We start from the raw sequence: 18854 nt of genomic DNA, 5'->3' as shown, positions 1-18854 counted from the left end.
TACCCCACTATACATGCTCTCATATCCAAATATTCTCCTAACCACATTCTGTTTTTTCCCACAACTTGTTTTTCTCTTCTACTGTTACTACCTCTTCCCACTTACGTATTCAGGATTTAACTTGTGCTGTACAGAATCCCCTACTGCCTTCTGTCAGACTTTCTCCTACTTACTCTAATTTTAAATATTCGCTAAAACCCACATATTTAGAGAAGCACACAGCCTTTCTTTCCTAATACTCTTAACCAGCATACTAAAGAATCCATGCGCCACAGCAGTCTGCAAGATCAACATATTACCTTTGATACAATCAACCTACCCTCGCCCAAGAACTCATCTCATACTGTATGTACAAGAGCATGACCCTCAACAACTTTTCCACCAGTATGCTTTAACATGTGTTCATGTTATTGTCATTTTAAATTGTCAAATGTTTTCACTGTTCCCTATTGTACCACACAGAATCTGCTTGGACTAAATAAATACGTGTAATTTAATATATATGACAATGCTTCAAAAGCATTTACTTCTCAATTGTTCCGCTCAAAAAGATAGAAAGAATACAACAAATCAGCTGTTTCCAATAGTATGCCTTCTACTCTACAGAAATGAGAGACTTGCCCTAACCAGTCTGGGTCTTTAAACCCTGCTTCTGAATGAACCCAGCTGAGCGGTAAGGTAGATCCTCCACAAGTAAGTGGAAATTTCCAACTAATACTGCTAATGCATCAGCCCATCTTACTCCCCAGTCCTCCCACAAAACAATATGTGGATGGGATCATGAGGTCACAGACTCTCATCCCATGGAATATCTCCACTTAGTCCCAATAGTCCCAATAGTCCAGCCATGATGGAAGAGGTCTCAGCCCTGACATACTACCGGTTTTTAGGATTGCCCCGGAAATTTAAGACTGTTGGGAGCTATAATATACCGTATATCTATACTAGTTTACATACTTCCAAGGTGACCCTCTGTGGAAGGGACAGTCCCTGTGGAACTCAAGTCCTTCTTTCCTCCCCTGAATGAAAAATAAATATATTCAGATTTCCTCTATTGCAGTATATTACTTTTTATGACATGACTATTTCAAAAATATCTTTGCCCAATACTAAACATCAATCACCTATAAAGGATAGTTTTTTAAGCTGCTCAGCAAATTGTGTACACATTTTTGTGCCATTTGTCCGTTATATAGCTTTTCTTGTGCATGTTTGGCAACCTCAGCGTGCAGTATATGTATGATGTCATCCAAATTCAGCAAAATGTTTCCTTTAAAAGCATTAGTTTTGCTTTTACACGTAAGAAGAAATTATTTTCTTACATATAATCTGGTTGCTGGCAACTGTTTTTCTTGTACTTGTTAGTGTAATTACTTCTAAATGTGCCACATTATTGTTGAATGTCCACCACTGAGAAATCAGTTGGAAGGCGATACATAATTCAGGGGAAACATCAGGTGGATAAAAACAAAACTGTTCTATTTATATTATTATGGTTTTCTCTTCTTCTGTAACCTATTCTATTATTGAGTAATCTGCACATTAAAACAGATTTGTAGCAATCATTTTTAATCCGAATCTAAATCTATTTATTAGCAATTATTTATTATGTTTAATTAGCATTTGGCCCCATAGCAGCTTGTTTCTGCATTTGAGCAGAGAGAGCAGGAAGTTGACCTTTTTCTAGTAATCTGCATGCCAGGAAGCTTATTATGAAGAGTGTGAGATAAGCAAAGTAAGCAAGCAGCCTCTTGTGATGCCATTTATAGCAATTCAAAGGAATGGATTATAGCTGGGCAAATGGCTACACACACCTATTACATAATCATTGTAGTTCTAATATCTCACTGTAAACATTGTATGTCAAGATACAGAAACATAATTCAGATCTATATATTAGATCAGGTCAGATATATATTAGATGCTGTATAAATAGTGATTTTATTGTTTTTAAGCACTAAATCAGAAAAGTCAGTGAAACCAAAATTTCATTCATCATCTTAATCAACAATTCTTCTGTTTAACCAAGTGGACTTCATTTATGGCCTTTGTTTCAAATCTTGAAGTGTTTGGCAAATCCCTATGTTTTATTGCTGTCATTACTACTGCTGTGTAAGCCAGTGTGAGATTGGCCAGCTGATCGTGTATGGAGTGGTGTGATCCATAGACTGATTACGTGAAACATAGAGTAATCCAAAAGGCAAGTGTACGTGTGGTTGTAGCTACTACTTTTCATGATCATTTATGGCAGTATGCCCTTAAAGAAGCTTATGTGAAAGCACCCAAATACTGCCCTTAGAATGACTGTCTCTTAGCTTCTGTCAGTGCACTTTGCATTTTTCAAACCAAACCTATTATTTATATCATAGTTTAGTTATATGGCAGGCCTGTCCCTAAAATGCCCATATTTCATAAGGACTTTGCCACAACACTCCCTGTTAGTTGTGTAATGTGTTAGTTGTGTAATCTGTTAGTTGTGTAAATGTCTATGCATTGGGGACCAACATTATCACTCTTCTTAGTGCCTTGTGGACTTTTCATTGGATTTTGCCCACTACATATTAGTCTACAGGTAGTCTGATCCTGGTGAGGTATCTCTTATATGCAACCATAAGAGATGTCGAAAATACTGACAAATAGGACACTTTTTGGGGGGGGAGACTAAGTCACAAAATGGAGACATTGCATAAAATAAGTGATTATTCTTTTCTAAAACACTCTCTCTTCCCCACTGAGAAAATGATATATATATGCCTGAGAAACACTAACAAAAATCCTTTCTTTGTAAAACCCTTCATTTCGTCTTTTTTTTTTTTTAACTGGATTTCTTTAGCTGCCTGGGTGTGAGGGACATCCAGTGGTGGTTCTGTATAATATTAGTTCCCACGGGTGCAGTAACTTAAGGAATACACACCAACAATTTTTATTTCTTCCAAATGCACAAGGACAATAAACTTTGAGTGTCAGGGCTGTTGAGGCAATATTCTTATATGGGATGATATCTGACAGCTGTTCATTGTTTTCTGCTCACTGGCTTAACCACACACACACAGTCCATCAAATCAGAAATTCCAATCTGCACTCTCCCTCCTTGAAAGTGATTTAAATAAAATCACTGATCCCTCACACAATGACCCAGGAACAAAATAGAATAGTCAGCTATGAAATCCCCCTTTTTTTTCTCTTTAGACGGTGAAGATAGATGAATGTTGATTTGCTGAAAAAGGCAAAGGAAACAGAAGGCCAAGTAAAAAAGTAGAATCAAAACATAGCTGAGAAAACAATTTGACAGAAACCCGAGCATTTTTAAGTGCTGCTTGGACCAGCTGGGACATCTTCCAGCGCTTGATGAAACAAGCAGAAGGCTAGATGTCATGGGAGGTTTTGTTTTTTTTTAGTTTGGTTTATGTGACAACAAAAAAAGGGGAAAAGATAAAATAATTGAGCTGTTGTAGAGAAAAATAACCACAAAGTATAAACATAATACATAAAAAATGCTACTATTTTTAGGAGGATGACATTTTTGAGATCTTTGCAAAACTAGAAAGTGAACCGAAAATGTGTCAAGATGCCCCAAATATGACTGCACATCACCCATTTATTGTTTAATTATTTTTTTATGGTACACGCACATCATTTACTGTATATTGCAGAAAAAGCTTTTGTTTGTCTTTAGGGCAGATAACGTTTCTGTTCTTGATACAAAGATACCCCAGTACCCATTAACCTATGTTTTTCTATTATTTATATGTCACAGTATTTATGTGCAATAAGCTGATTATGGGCAATAAGCTGATTGCTTGGGCAATAAAGACTTAATGTTATTGTCCCCACTAACTGGTGCTGTAAAATGCATGCACCATAGTCAGAATATTACATATTTTTTTGTTTTTTTCTGATAATTGTCAGTGCTAAGTGTATTTACTGCTTTACATAACTCTTAGTGTTACCTTTGTCTGATAGCACAGGGCTGTTTTTCAATTTCCTCTAGCATTAATTGCTAAAAGTCATGATATTCAGGTGAAGTCACTGGAAAGTAATACATGAAGTAAAAGTTGACTTCATATGCAGGTGTAATGTAAAAAACATTGCAATTAACTAGTGGGGCACTCAAATCTATGTTAATGTATGATTAGGACACTTATGCTTTGAAAAAAACCACCTGCTTAGAAAAAAAAAACATATGTTCAGTCCAAAGGTTTATGCACATTCTCCCGTGTTAGCCAGCGAGCTAGGCTAAGATGGGATCAGAGTCAGGGTTTGCAACACGCAGTTCGCACAGAGAGGTAAGAAGGAGGAGGAGGAGGAGGGAGCTGCGTGAGCTGCATTGAACATGGGAGAGGGAAAGAGATGGAAGTGTTTTAGTGTAGGGTGTTGTACAGTGTGTATATGTATAAGGGTATGGTGTTAGAGGGAATGAGTGTGTGCATGCATATTAGTTTAATACAACCTATGATGTTAGAGTGTTTGTATTACTATATGACATTATAATGCGTGTTAGTGTATGGTATTAATGTCTGTGTGAGCATATGGTGTTAGAGTGCTTGTTGGTATTTGGTGCTAGTGTGTTTCTGTGAGTGAGAGATATTGTATGGTTTTAAAGTGAGTGTGTGTCAATGCATGGTAAGTGGATCCTGAGAAGAGAAGAAGAGGATCTACCTGGTCATAATCTACCTGGAGGTAGCTAGAAGAAGAGCCCAGTATGCTAGTCTAACAAAAAGGCATTGAACAGGAACTCATGGCAGAGGCCAATAGGAAGGGGAGACATTAGGCAAAGGTAAGAACAGTTCTAGGGTCAAAAAGGCAGACGGCAGACAAAGGGTTAATCCAGTTATCAGTCCAGGGGTCAATAGGGCAGGCGGCAGGCAAAGGGTTAATCCAGTACAAGAAAGCAAGGTGGGAGACAAATGCAACAAGGCTGGTCACAGGAAGGATAGCAGGGAGGGCACAGATAGTGGGAGACTCTGAGCTATGTGAGTAGCGTCAGGATATTTGAGCACTGGCAGAAGAGAGAGCTGGAGCTTTATAGGAGAGGGGGAGTGATGTCACCACCATCACCACTAACCCTTCCCCCCGAACTCTCACCCTGCCCGCTAGTGATTGGGAGACTTGCGGAATGTACTGTAGGAAGCTTCACTCCTTCCAACATTGCTGTCGCCACCCCCTTGTCATGCCCATGGGCGTAGGAACCGGGGGGGACAGGGGGCACAGATCCCCCCAGTAGCTCATGCGGGGGGGACCGATAATGAAGAAATCCCCCCCAGGGCCGTAGGAAAACCCCCCCAATAGAAACGCCGCAAATGCGGCCCGCAAGACCTCGAGGTGCGGCCCGTGTAAGATCGGCAGCCAGGGCAACCGATCTTACGCGGTCCGCACCTCGAGCCCTGCTACAACAAGAGCCCTGCTACTTACCTGTGGGAGGGTTTTCTGTACTGCAAAGAGGAAGCCGAACCCAGCAGAGTTCACGTGACATCACATCCTGCTTCCTCTGTGCAGTACCAGAGAACACAGAGGTTAGCAATCACTGTTAGCAATCACACTCCTATCATGCCAAGTCAGCCAGTACATGCTGAAACCTAGCTAGCTGCCCCCTTGTGTATTGATGCTGCCAGCAATATGGGGTCTGCACATCACTTACAGCCACCCTGTACCAGCATGTACTGGCTGCCTGGGTATGATAGGAGTGTGATTGCTGGTAGCAATCACACTCCTATCATGCCAAGTCATATTGCTAATTTGCATATTGCAATTTTGTCCAATTGTGGTGTGTTACCTACTTTTATAAAACATGTGAGTTCTTATTATTATTTTTAAAGGTGGGAGGTCATTTTCGGTTTTGGCTAAGTGAACCGTGAATGTTTTGGTCCAGAATTTTCATTTTGGTGGATCCCTAGAATAAATAGAACTATTTCATTTTTAATTATCCTGAGTCCTGAATTTGTAGTCACAAAACTTTCTAGGCCCAGAAATCAGTGAGAGGAAAAGTAAAGGTTTTGTGTCATTTACTTTATTTTAATCTGCATATTTTATTAAAGGCCATATTTTCTCACAGTGAAAAATGAGTGCGGCCAGCGCACATATACAATTCTGATGAAGTGGCCCACTGCAGAAAAAACTTGAATACCGCTGTGGGTAGACAGTGAGAAGGGGGGTAGGGAGAGGGTAGCTAGCGAGAAGGGGGGTAGGGAGAGGGTAGCTAGTGAGAAGGGGGTTGGGTACAGGGTAGCTAGTGAGAAGGGGGCGGTAGGGAGAGTGTAGCTAGTGAGAAGGGGGCGATAGGGATAAGGTAGCTAGTGAGAACGGGGTAGGGAGAGGATAGATAGTGTGAGAAGGGAGGGTAGGGAGGGGGTAGATAGTAAGAAAGTGTGAGAGGGGGCAGATATTGTGAGAAGGGGGTGAGGGGGTAGATAGTGTGAGAGATGGGGAGAAAGTGGGGATCTGATGGGGGAAAATGCAGTCCCCCCCAGATTTTTAGAGGTTCCTACGCCCATGGTCATGCCTCACACCCGCCGCACACCCATGCATTGTAAGCGCCTGACAGAGAGTGTGTATACAGTACATGTATGGTGCAAGAGCAATTTTGTGTGTTTGTATGTGTGTATTTGTTTTAGAGTGCGACCAAAGAAATATTGCATCCAGCTGCCACTAACCCTGGGCTCACCCCTGAATCTCAGTAGAAAAAGGCAAGGCATTGATTTGTGATGATAAAATGGTACCGAAGGCAGAAAGTCTGCTTCCTGGAAAGCAAACCATTCAGGGAGAGCTGAAGTGAGCAAAGGCAAAGTCAGATGCCAGAACTAAGGAAGCAAACAAGATCAGGACTATAGTCAAATTGATTAGGAGTATATAGGTGCTCAAATGTAGCCAGGATAAGAAAGGAGGTGAGGCAAGCTGGTAGGCAAAGTCAGGTATAGGCATGGTGCAAGTCAAGTTGAAGTCAAAAGCACCCCAGGCAGAGCCACAACCATCTAATTAATGAATAACTAGCCAATGGTCAAACATCCCGCAGGTCCGGAGAAGGAACAGGCTAAAGGAAGAACAGCAGAAACAGGAGAGTAGAGAAGGAATCAAAAACACAGAGAAAAGGAGCAAAAAAGGAACTCCAGGTTCAAAGTGTAAGCACTACAAAACAACTATGCAACTAGTTTTAGGTCCCAGAAGTCTGGCTTAAAGGATCATGTAAGAACATATAACCCCAACAGGACACTCTATATTATGCCCATATGTCCAAACTTCAGAGGTAAGAGCTATATTATTAAATTACTCCCTAATTTAGACACCTCATTATACAGTGAAGCAGGATAAATTTAAACATAATATCAGCAGAGACAGCAGCCTTTCTGATTTTTAAGGAACATATTTCGTTCATAACCTAGGAACAATTGTGATTGCTTATAGTAGGTCAATTTCTAGCCCTTTAAAAAATAGGAGCAAAGGATTTAAAAAAACTAACAATGATGACAACAACTAACATTGATGACAACATTTTGGAGAGAAAGTCACGGGAGAATAAAAACAGCATTGGACATGATCTTACTGAGCAACTGAGATTTTACGGGCCAACAATGAAAGCTCTGTTTGAAGTGAAAGTAGATCAAATAAAATGAAACCCAGTTTAAATATTATTTATATTTTATCCATGCAGTGCTGCTGTTGGACACAGTCTAAACACACCATGATCCGTTCATTCTTGGATAACAACTTAGTCAATAGCCTTGTTTAAATGAATGTAAACATCAATATATTTATGAGCTAGATCTTTATTGGAGATTTGCATCAATATAATTACTTTCATATTGTAAGAGAACAGCCATAAGACAAAAAGGACAGCTGCCCTGGTCTAAACAACCTCAAGGGCCCCTGCCTCTTTCCCCAATTATCGCCTTTCAATGACCCTACAAGTCAAGTGGAATTATAGGCCAGTGAGCCTGTTGAGGAGACCCTTTGATCTCACCTGACTGGCTCTAGGAGCCAATGTAGGGATTTGTCGTAAACGGTTCCCACACCACCAAAATAGGTGTTCTACATTGAATACCAGAAGTGTTAGGGGGTACAGCTAACACCTTCTCCTGGTCATAGGTGGAGCGCTTCCAGTGACAGGGTAAATCTCTTGAATCTATTAACGTTTCTAAGTTGAGTGGTCAGTCGTGTTAAGGGTTAACTTGACTGAACAGACTACTTCAGTTACATGCCCTTGTATAGTAAGCATAGTTCGCAAGGTTATGTGACTTTACATTTTGTAAGTTACAGGTAAGGGCGTGTGAATTAAATATGAACTCGCATAGCCTTGACTGTAACCTCAAACTCAGAACCCCCTTATGACATACACTATATGGACAAAAGTATTGGGACACCTGACCATTACACCAACAGGGACTTTTATGACATAAATACATAGACATTAACATGTACGTGGTCCCCCCTTCAAAGCTGTAACAGCTTGCACTCTTCTGGGAAGGCTTTCCACAAAAGTTTTTATGTGGGAATTTTCACCCATTCATCCAGTAGAGCATTTGTCAGGCACTCATATTGGAAGATAAGGCCTTGCTTGTGATCTCCATTCCAGTTTATCCAAAAGGTGTTCAATGGGCTCTGTGCGGGTCAGTCAAGTTCTTGCACACCAAACTCATCCAACCATGTCTTTATGGACCTTGCTTTGTGCACTTGGGCACAGTCATGCTGGAATAAAAAAGGGCCTTTCCCAAACTTGAAAGCATAGCATTGTACAAAATGTCTTGGTATACTAAACGGGACATGCCAACTTTGAAGAGGGTTAAGTTAAATAAAAATGATTAAAAAAAAAGAAATAAAAAACAGTGGCTGAGCACAGTGTATTTTTTTCTGAATTGAACTACTAGTAAAATCTTTCTGAAATCTGTGAATCCGTATGTTATGTTCTATACTTTTCAGAAAAGGTTTTCTGTTTGTTTTTGATGCATTCATTTTGGACAACAAATTTTGTTTTCTGACCTTTTGTTTTTCTTTTGTTTCTAAATTAAATTTGGTACAATATTGTCTCTCTCTCAATGAATCAATGGATAACAAATATTTAGAGCTTTATAGTTTGTTTTCTTTGGTTTTGAAGTGGTAGATTGGGTGAGTAAAGGGCTCCCCCCCTTAAAGGGGAGGTTGGTCTTCCCTATGTACTGTAGCCCACAGGAACATATAATTACATAGACCACATGTGTAGTACTGCAATTAATTAAGGAGTTCACCGTTCCAAAGATTGTGATTTAACTGTTTTTGTGGGGAAGACATGTTTGCATGCTACGCAGTGGCTACATTTAAAAATATCCATTGTTGGCTGTAGCCAAGTAGAGTATTGTGTGGGTGAAAGACATCAGATAAACTGACCAGTGTTTATTAATAATTTCTTCGATCCCTCACCAACCACTAAGAAATGTGGCTATGCAGTGAGTAGTGATGCTTGGTTAAAATTGTGATATATTTATAATCTGATTTTTATCAGTGATAAATACGATTAAGAGTTTCCTATATAAAGCATAACGCAATACAACTTTGTTGTGGATGATTTTCGTAGTGGGTGTATATTTATATACAAGAACAGAAAAAAAAGACAGTGATGTGAAAGTGGTGTGGTTACCAAGTACTTTTGTATTGACAGTGGCTAAAGAAGACCAATTAAGTTTGCACAAATACAGATAAACTATTTGGATTGGGAATGCTACATTAATTTATAGAGCACCAACAGATTCCATAGCGCTATTATAATATGGGGACAATATATGCCACTTGGCTTATCCAGTCATTCTATTCTGTTGGACTTTTTATGCTGTATGTTCAACATAGCCATGTACCTATCCCATGGATGGTTCAATCTCCTCAGTACTGGAAGGTTATTCCATTTATCCACGGCTCTGAGATATATTTTCATACATTACATCTAAGCTTCTTTATATAATATGTCCCAACTCTTCCATTCTTTAGACATAAAGAATAAATGATAGAAATGTCACTACCCTGCCCCCTTTCAGCTATACAAGATCATTTATTTTCACTTTATTAATTAATAGCATTTACTGTACATTGTACAATGTCATATACCAAAACATAATAATCCTAAACAAGTTAATGGGACAATCATCAGTATTTGCTCCTGGTCAAACGGTTTACAACAGTACATTTTATACCCTAAACTAACCTTATCCGTCTGATGTACAGTATAATCACGTTACACGGCATGTGTTGGACCTTTAATTAGTGCTATTACTTTATCTCTCTTCTGAAACAGTAGCTTTCCTACTATTGTATCCTGTACAAATTCTTGTCTATATGTTTGTGATTTACTTGTTACTATATCATACCAATACACTGCAAATTGGTGACACCTTTATACATAATTAATTATGCTTACTTTTTTATTTTGCTGCTTTTTCATTGAAAAAAAAAAAGAATAATCAAACATTTATTAAGTTGTTTACATCGTAAATTTAGAGAGCAGCATCGTTACATTCTGGACCTCAAGAACTCCATATAAAACATATTAACCCCTTAATGACAAAGCCCGTACAATGCATTGTTTTCAATGGGTTTAGGGACCGCCCATTGTCCTTAAGGGGTTAATAACTGAAATAGGAAGAAGTAGAGAGAGGTTGCAGAAAGCTTATTAGATCTTTCTTTGTAGCCAGAGGTCAAAGCCCTTGGGGCAGTAGTACAAAATAGTAGTGATGAAGTGCATAGAAAGCAGGCCTGGACGGCTCATTGGACTAACTGGGCAAATACCTGGAAGGTTAGTGCCCAATAGTGCCTCTCCCTTACCTTTACTGTCATCACTTCAGTGGGTGGCCACTGACTGGATGAATGCACAGCCTTTGGCTACGTGTACATAGCACATGGACATGTGTATGTCCTTCAACAGCCGCAGTTTTAACCCCTTAAGGACAACTGGCGGTCCCTGAATCCATTGAAAACAATGCCGGTACATGTACGGGCTTTGTCATTAAGGGGTTAATTCTCAGTCAAGCCCTGATAGAATGAGTGATATCAACACACAATAATCCAAATTACGTAAAAAAAAATTGTAAATAAAGAATTAAAGACATTCTAAAACATCCTCCTTGTTTCATAATTTAGATTCCATATTTTTGCAGCACTTTATCATCACAGGGGTTTCATGGGCTAAATCGGCTTTTGCAAGAAAAATGCACTCTGCATTTTTTAATTAAAGCCCAGGATACCTAGAGGTCTCCATAAACAATAAGATTTAATGGATCCTTTACAGTTTTGTATGCTATAATTTAAAATAAATGTACAAGCATTATTAATGGATGTTTATTATTCAGATATATCATCATTATGAGATATATTTTTCAATGCGTTCCTGTATTTGCTACTTTGTATCCATGTCATCTATCTAATGTGCTTGTATTTCATAAAAATGTTCTGCTTTGATCAAGTAATATCTTTGGAGCTTGTTCGTCTTAATGCATTGAAATGTTAGCCATCGCCTTGAAAAGGTCGGCCTGGAGTGATGTGTATATATTCCTGCGCTTTGTAATTATTTTATTTGTTCTCTATGGCATCTTTACATACATTGTGACCAAAGCACAGAATGATAATATATTTGAGGGTTATTTTTGTCATCCTTTTCCAGAGTATTACATAAAAATATATTATTTTGCAAAAGGCCATGATATTTTATACTGATATAAACATAAATGGAACTGATGCATTTTATTATTTTAGTAAATTGTGTATCCTGTCTCTAAAAGGGAATTTCCTCTTAAATCTTATCAAAGCTACCTATACGATTTAGGTTTTTCACATGGTGCAATTTTTTGACAACTATATATATATATTCCATTTACAACTAAGGGGCTTTTTTTCTAGTTCTATTAAAAAAGAGCTAATCCATGTTTTCCTCATAAAAACTACATTTCTTGTTTGTTCACCCCAACATACTGTATGAAATGCTGTCAGAACCTTAAAACCAATGAGCAAACTAATATTGGGGGCGCAAACATTGAGTAGTAAGGAGTAATCATATAGATCCTATATGTACCAGCTCACAATGGTTATATGTTAGAAGACAAGTATAGTACTAGCATAATAGCACATGCACTTCTAACCGCAATACGCCGGTGGCCGGTGTGATGTCACACCTACCCCCCCCCCTTATGTGAGTGGTAGCATGATGCCAATGAGAATTCTGCCCTTAAATGTCCAGCTTCTCCTCTTTAACCAGATGCACAGTGTCGGCAATCCTGGTAGTCTGGACTGATATCAGGTATGAGACCCTAAGAAAAAGAAAGTTAAATACTTGATCCCCATGGTGCAAAGTGGATGTCCCTCATTTCTTATTTGGAAACAATAAAAAATGTAGATTTTAATCTTAAATATTATGAACATCAGCTGCCTTGAAGATGCTGTCTCGTATCTCTCATAAACCACACAGGATCCCAGAAGATCTAAGCCTTATCTCTCTTGAAGGCGCTGGTTTCCTGGATCTCGTGTAAGGAGCTGCACATGACTTTTAGGGTCAAGTGGATTGTATACAGTGCTTGCATTAAAATGAGTTCCACTATGTTCCACACACATTGCGTTTTCCTATTCCAATTACATGTGGTACCCTATGTAAATTATTGCATCCAGTGCCCAACCCAAAGACTGGTGCAGAGAGGTTTAACATTTAATATTTGCTTGTTATAGACATGCCCCCCCCCAGTATTTGCATCCAGATCCAAGTAGTACTTGAACAGCTATAAGAATGCAACACATCTTGTTGCAACACATCTTTGTGCATACGCTTAGTCTTAGTAAAGGGAAATCATAGTATCCCTTGCATTTCAGAAAAATATGTCTTGTTTCCAAACTTCTGTGAAATAACAAATTTAGCTGAATACTGCTGCCTTGGAAATGAAATCCATTATACCTGACTTTAACAGATCTGTCCCGTAGCTTTCACTTCAGCGGTCCATCTATCCTTTAGCAGTATACTGTAAAATATAGACATACAGTCTTCATGGGAATATAAAAGACAATTATGGTTATAGGGTGAGTTATTTTAAAGTAGGAAAATCTTGTAAGGCTATATTTGTCTCATTTGTGTCACTTTATGCATGCTTAGTGGATGATTTGCACCACAAATGGTTGCAATTCAGTTATGATCAATTCCCCCAACGCAACAGTGCTGATCACATTATCATACTGTATAAGGCTGAGGAGAATATATTATGAAGTAGATTTACATAGCAAGTTTGCATCTTTGTTTTCTAGAAAAAAGTCCAGAGGTAAAGAGAAAATGTCAAGAGCCATGTAAGTTTGAACCGGCAACCCTTTCCCCAGTAGTTAGTGCACCTAACCATTATGCCACCAGGCGGCTTTTGGGTTGCTTTCTACCTCCATATGGACATCTTCAGATGTCTTCAGAATAGTTCAGAATAGTATCTACATACAGAACTTTGATTAAAGTAAGGGGTTCTATGTAGTGCTTTAAGGATGCACATAGCACTTTAACGGAGGAAAATACACTTTAAAGAAACACAACACCCTTTAGAAGAGTTTTCCAGCATCTACATATACTATCTCATGGATCTATCCAGCATTTTAAGCACCAAGCACTTTAAAGGAACCCAAGAGGAACATCTGAAGGACTTTTAAATGCTGTTTTTTGCACATTATATTCATGTGCATGCTCTATTGTGAGTAGTTTGAATTTCTTTATTCTTCCTTTGTATTTGTGATACTATATCATTGTTTAATGATTAATTTTCAGGATCGTGGAAGTAACGATATGGTTTTATGAAGAGCCTTTTCCTATCTGAACTTTGGTGCGTGTATAGACACATATTTTATTAGTTTGAATGGATCTGCCTGCTTCTGCCTCACCTGTGGCTTGGTATGGCGCAATCGAGAGCCTATAAACACCTGGGTATACTCCTAGCTCAGTGCTAGAACATTGTGTTCGTGGCCCTGTTTGTATCCTGAGGAGTGTTGTAGTACTACTTTGAGATCTGCTCATGCTCTAGGCCTCCTGCCATCTACTTTTGCTGCAGACCCCCTCGCTGTCTGCCCGTACCTGCCTGCTCTACTGAACCTGTTGCTGTGAGCCTGTTCTAAGAGTCATGGTGTATTCCAGCTTTGTCTACTAATGACGTCAAAGAAAGAGCCAAAGGCTAAAGCAGACAGCCGTCGGCAACTCGACACTGCAACAAATATCTGCCTCAAGCCAAGTTCAAAGCCCAATCCAGCACCTGCACAGGGACTCCAACCTGTCCCGGAAACCATGCCCCTAACTGAATGCTCTAGACTAACTTGGCCTTATCCCTCAGGTAGTCCTGCTGGCCACTTTTATATGGACAAGAATGGAACTGTCTGTTGCTGGACACGAAGGGGAAACACTTATGATTCCAAGTTTGTGTTTTTTTTTGATGGGTAACATTTTATATGCAGACTATGTTACATTGAAATTAAACAAAGTTTGTTTGATTTCTCTGGAATTCCAAAAAAGGAATTTTTTTAAAAAAAACAAGCAAAACAAACAAAATTATCTTTAAATGGCATATTAAAAATATAAACTGCTTATTTTAGTTTTTATTTGTTCCTTTTTATTGTCTTTTTTTCTATAAGCAAAATATTTTTATGTTTTACCTACTATGGAAATACAGTGCATTTTCGTTTTTCTTTTGTAAAAGAACATAACAATAAAATCATGAAATGTGTTCTTTTTTCCTGAAAACATATAGGTATGTCTCCCACTTCAAAAAGCTTGTACAAATAACACATAAGCCATATTTTATTACATAGTCCTTTCCATGGATAAAATAGAAAAGAAGCAAAACTAACACTATGTCATAGTGTTATAAAAGGGATCTGTATTTTTGCCACAAGGTAACTTATAAAACGATAGTTGAAGATTTTCACCATGGCAACAAAACAAGAGATTTTCTTTACCTCTAATTATATGCAGAATTTCTAAAACAATGTGAAAACATTTTGCTACAAATTATTGCCTTGATATTTTGTTTATATTTTTGTACAAACTTACAATGCAATAAATACTGTTTTTAGCCCTTTTACTTACTGATGACGGGGGTCAATTGGTCTGGAGAGCAATCCTACACCCCCCCTAAGGCTTTCCAACTTCTTCAAACAGAGCAAGTTTACAAATAGTCAGCATGCTCTGGGAAACATGTGCTTAGTGAGTATGTGAGTTTTATTCACAAAAAGAAGAGTTGGCCGAAGAGTTTCATCTCCTTCACTTCACTTTTCATTATGAAGGCCAGGTTCTGCCAGGATGTTTGCTAGAACTGCTGTTGCTGCTGAAAGTTTGGGCCACCTCAACCCCACCTGAACTAGAACAGCCTGGAGTTAAAATGGATTTGTTAGGGGTTTGTATCATTTGATTTACACAACTTGCCTAACACTTTGAAGATGCAACATATGTTTATTGTGAAACAAATAAGATATGGCAAGACAAAACAGAAAACGTGACTGTGCACAACTATTCACGCCTCAATACATTGTAGAGCAACATTTTCCAGCAATTACAGCTGCAAGTCCCTTGGGGTACGTCTCTATAAGCTTGGAACATCTAGCCACGGGGATTTTTGCCCCTTCTTCAAGGCAAAACTGCTCCAGCACTTTCATGTTGAATTCTGTACACCAGTGGAACCCAATCTTAAAGTCATACCATAGATTCTCAATTGAATTGAGGTCTGGGCTTTCAATAGACCATTCAAAGACATGTAAATGTTTCCCCTTAAATCGCGTATTGCTTTAACAGTATGCTTAGGGTAATTGTCCTGCCGGAAGGTGAACCTCTGTCCTAGTCGCTAATCTCTGGAATCCTGACCAGTTTCCCAGTCCCTGCCAATGAAAAACTCCACGCCATGATGCTGTCACCATCCCACTGTGGGGATGGTGTTCTTTGGTTATCAGAGGAGTTGGGTTTGTGCCAAACATAGCTTTTTCCTTGATGGCCAAAAACCTGAATTATACTCTCATCTGACCAGAGTACCTTCTTCTATGTGTTTGGTGAGTCTCCCGCATGCCTTTTGGTGAACAAATTGTTTCTAAGCAATGGCTTTTTTCTGGCCACTCTTTTGTAAAGCCCAGCTCTGTGGGGTGTACACCTTAAAGAGGTCCTATGGATAGATACTCCAATCTCCGCTGTGAAGCTTTGCAGCTCCTTCAAAGTTATCTTTGGTTCCTTTGTTGTCTCTTTGTGCCTGGTCCGTGGTTTTGGTGTGCGGCCCTCAATTGGTAAATTTGTTGTAGGATGTTCAAAGTTTTGGATCTTTACTTCTCCACAAATGTGTCCCTAATCTGTTTGTGGAGCTCCTTGCTCTTCATGGTGACCCATGCTTGGTGGTGCCCCTTGCTCAGTGCTGTTGCAGACCCTGGGGCCTTTAGAACAGGTATATATATATATATATATATATATATATATACTGACATCATGTGACAGATCATGTGACGCTTAGATTGCAAACAATTAATTGGTTGCACCTGATCTTATTTAGAGGCTTCATATCAAAGGAGGTGAATACATATACACACACACACTACTTTTCAAATCTTTTTATTTTTTAGATTTTTTTTTTTTAAAGTTATTTTCTTTATTGCACTTTACCAATTTGGACTATTTTGTGTATGTCCATTACATGAAATCCGAATAAAAAAAGGACAAATGCCAAGGGGGTAAATACTTTTTCAAGGCACTGTAAATATATTTTAATCTGTAGATACCATTATAAGGATTAATTTCATATAAATCGGCAAACTAAATATGTATATATATATTTATAATTTTAAATACACTGTGGTAAATATGAAGCAAGGCATATGGTTTTGTATGTCTTCAGACCTGCCACAGCATGAGTGTCTTGTTTGATTTGCCCTTAGTCTATATCTCGTGACACTACTTCACTGTGGTCTTCTCAGATCCACAAATGTAAAGAGGGCAAGTTTAGCCTCATAGACTGCTGTTCTCATTAACACTAAGTAGGGTCATTTGCCCCATGTTGTGCTTGAAACCAAAACTAACACATGTTATCCTTTTTTTTTTAAAATTAAATGACAAGTTCCATATTGGTCTGTAATGAAGCTTGGTGTCTCTCTGCAAGCCATCTGTTCGTTCCTCGTGAATCATTTCTCTAGCCTGCAGATGCTGGATCCATCTTAAAGAAAAGATACTCAAGTTTAAAATGAAACATGTTATAAACGGCATAATCAGACAAAGTAAAACTGTCCCAAAGCCTTTTGGGGTTATTCTACAGAACAAAAAAAGGCAAATTTGAGTAGCGTGAGGCAGGAGGTTGTCAAGTCTCCCTGCTGTCATGTGGTTTGATAAGCAGCCACATTTATATACTTGGAAATCAGTGAGCTGGACTTGTGTATTACTGGGTTTTATACTTCATTCTTCATTTCAGTGTGAAAAGTGTTTCAATTTAATCAAATCATTTATCAAATGCTACAACCAACCTTACCCTTCCATTTATTTCATTACTCGAAAGTGAAAAGCATTCTTTGGTTTGTCTTACAAAGAAGGATAGATTGGTTAATAAGACAATACTCAAAATTAGTCAGATGTCCCTAAATTGGAATGTCATTCATACTAACATGCTTAGATTTTTAAAGAGAAACTGTCATAGATAAAGGCCTCTGAAGTAGGGTGACCGCATGCCCCGGATTTCCCGGGTCCTGGGCAGTCTCAATCCTCATTCCATTCTCTTGGAATGAGAAGTCTGAGTGAAGGATGTCTCAGCCAATCAGTAGAGACTTCTCAACTATCCTGATTGCCTGAACATTCACAAGCCTCTCCTGATAGATTGAGTCCCTCCTTCACACAAAGCTCAGTGTAAGCTGCAGCCAACACCAGGTATGTGTGTGTTTGTGTGGATATGACTGTGTTTGTCTGTTTGTCACGGTGTTTGTCTGTTTATGTGACTGTGTTTGTTTGTGTGACTGTGTGTAATGCCTGTTAATAGAGGGGTTAACGCTCTGAATCTACTCATGTCTGTAATGATTGTATGTATATTATTCAATCTGAAATCAACATGGCTTCCAAGGCTTCCTAATAATTAATAGCTTGATTAGAAGACAACCCTGTTATGCACATCTGCCTCACGGCTTGCTACTCTGCCCCCCAGATATGCCTTATACCCCCCTGATATGCCACTCTGCCCCCGATATGCCTTATACCCCCCTGATATGCCACTCTGCCCCCCCGATATGCCTTATACCCCCTATATGCCACTCTGCCTCCCTGATATGCCTTATAGCCACCTATTTACTACTCTGCGAGGAGGATCCAGGTCCCCTGCAGCGCCGGGATTTAAATAAGTCCGTTTTGGGTTTAATATAAACCATTATTATTGTACAAAATGCTAAAGGCAGTTTTCTATGATGATTATAAGACCACTATAGACTATGCTTTTTAAATACCCAAGTGTATTTAGTCCAGGTGTGTATTCCATATTCACTATTGCAAGGGAATAAGTGTAAAAGAAATGCATTTCCTTGCCTAGCCCCCAACATCTTAGTCTTCCAGGTGAAAATAACTAGTTCTATCCTAAGCACCTAGATGACACCTGAAGGATAAATCGAAGCTTCTCAATTGATAATAAACAAAGCCGTCAATTTCCATCGTCAGCCCATAGAAAAGAGCTTGTCTATGTCACACCAAAACGGTTTCTTAAGATGGACCTTATCCATCCTTACCTGGGGGACATAGACATTGGTGGTCGACCCATACCTTTCCAAAGAGTTAAATATACTCTAAACCCCCAAAAGGTTTCTTGGTTGCTACTGATGGGCTCTCTACCTTTCATAGGGTTTATTATTTTATTTTAACTGGGTGTCCTTCCCAATGAGCATGAGATGGCGGGATG

Source organism: Spea bombifrons, chromosome 4 (genome assembly GCF_027358695.1).
Source record: "Spea bombifrons isolate aSpeBom1 chromosome 4, aSpeBom1.2.pri, whole genome shotgun sequence".
In the NCBI taxonomy this organism is placed as follows: domain Eukaryota; kingdom Metazoa; phylum Chordata; class Amphibia; order Anura; family Pelobatidae; genus Spea; species Spea bombifrons.
Note: the sequence above shows the minus strand (reverse complement) of the source record.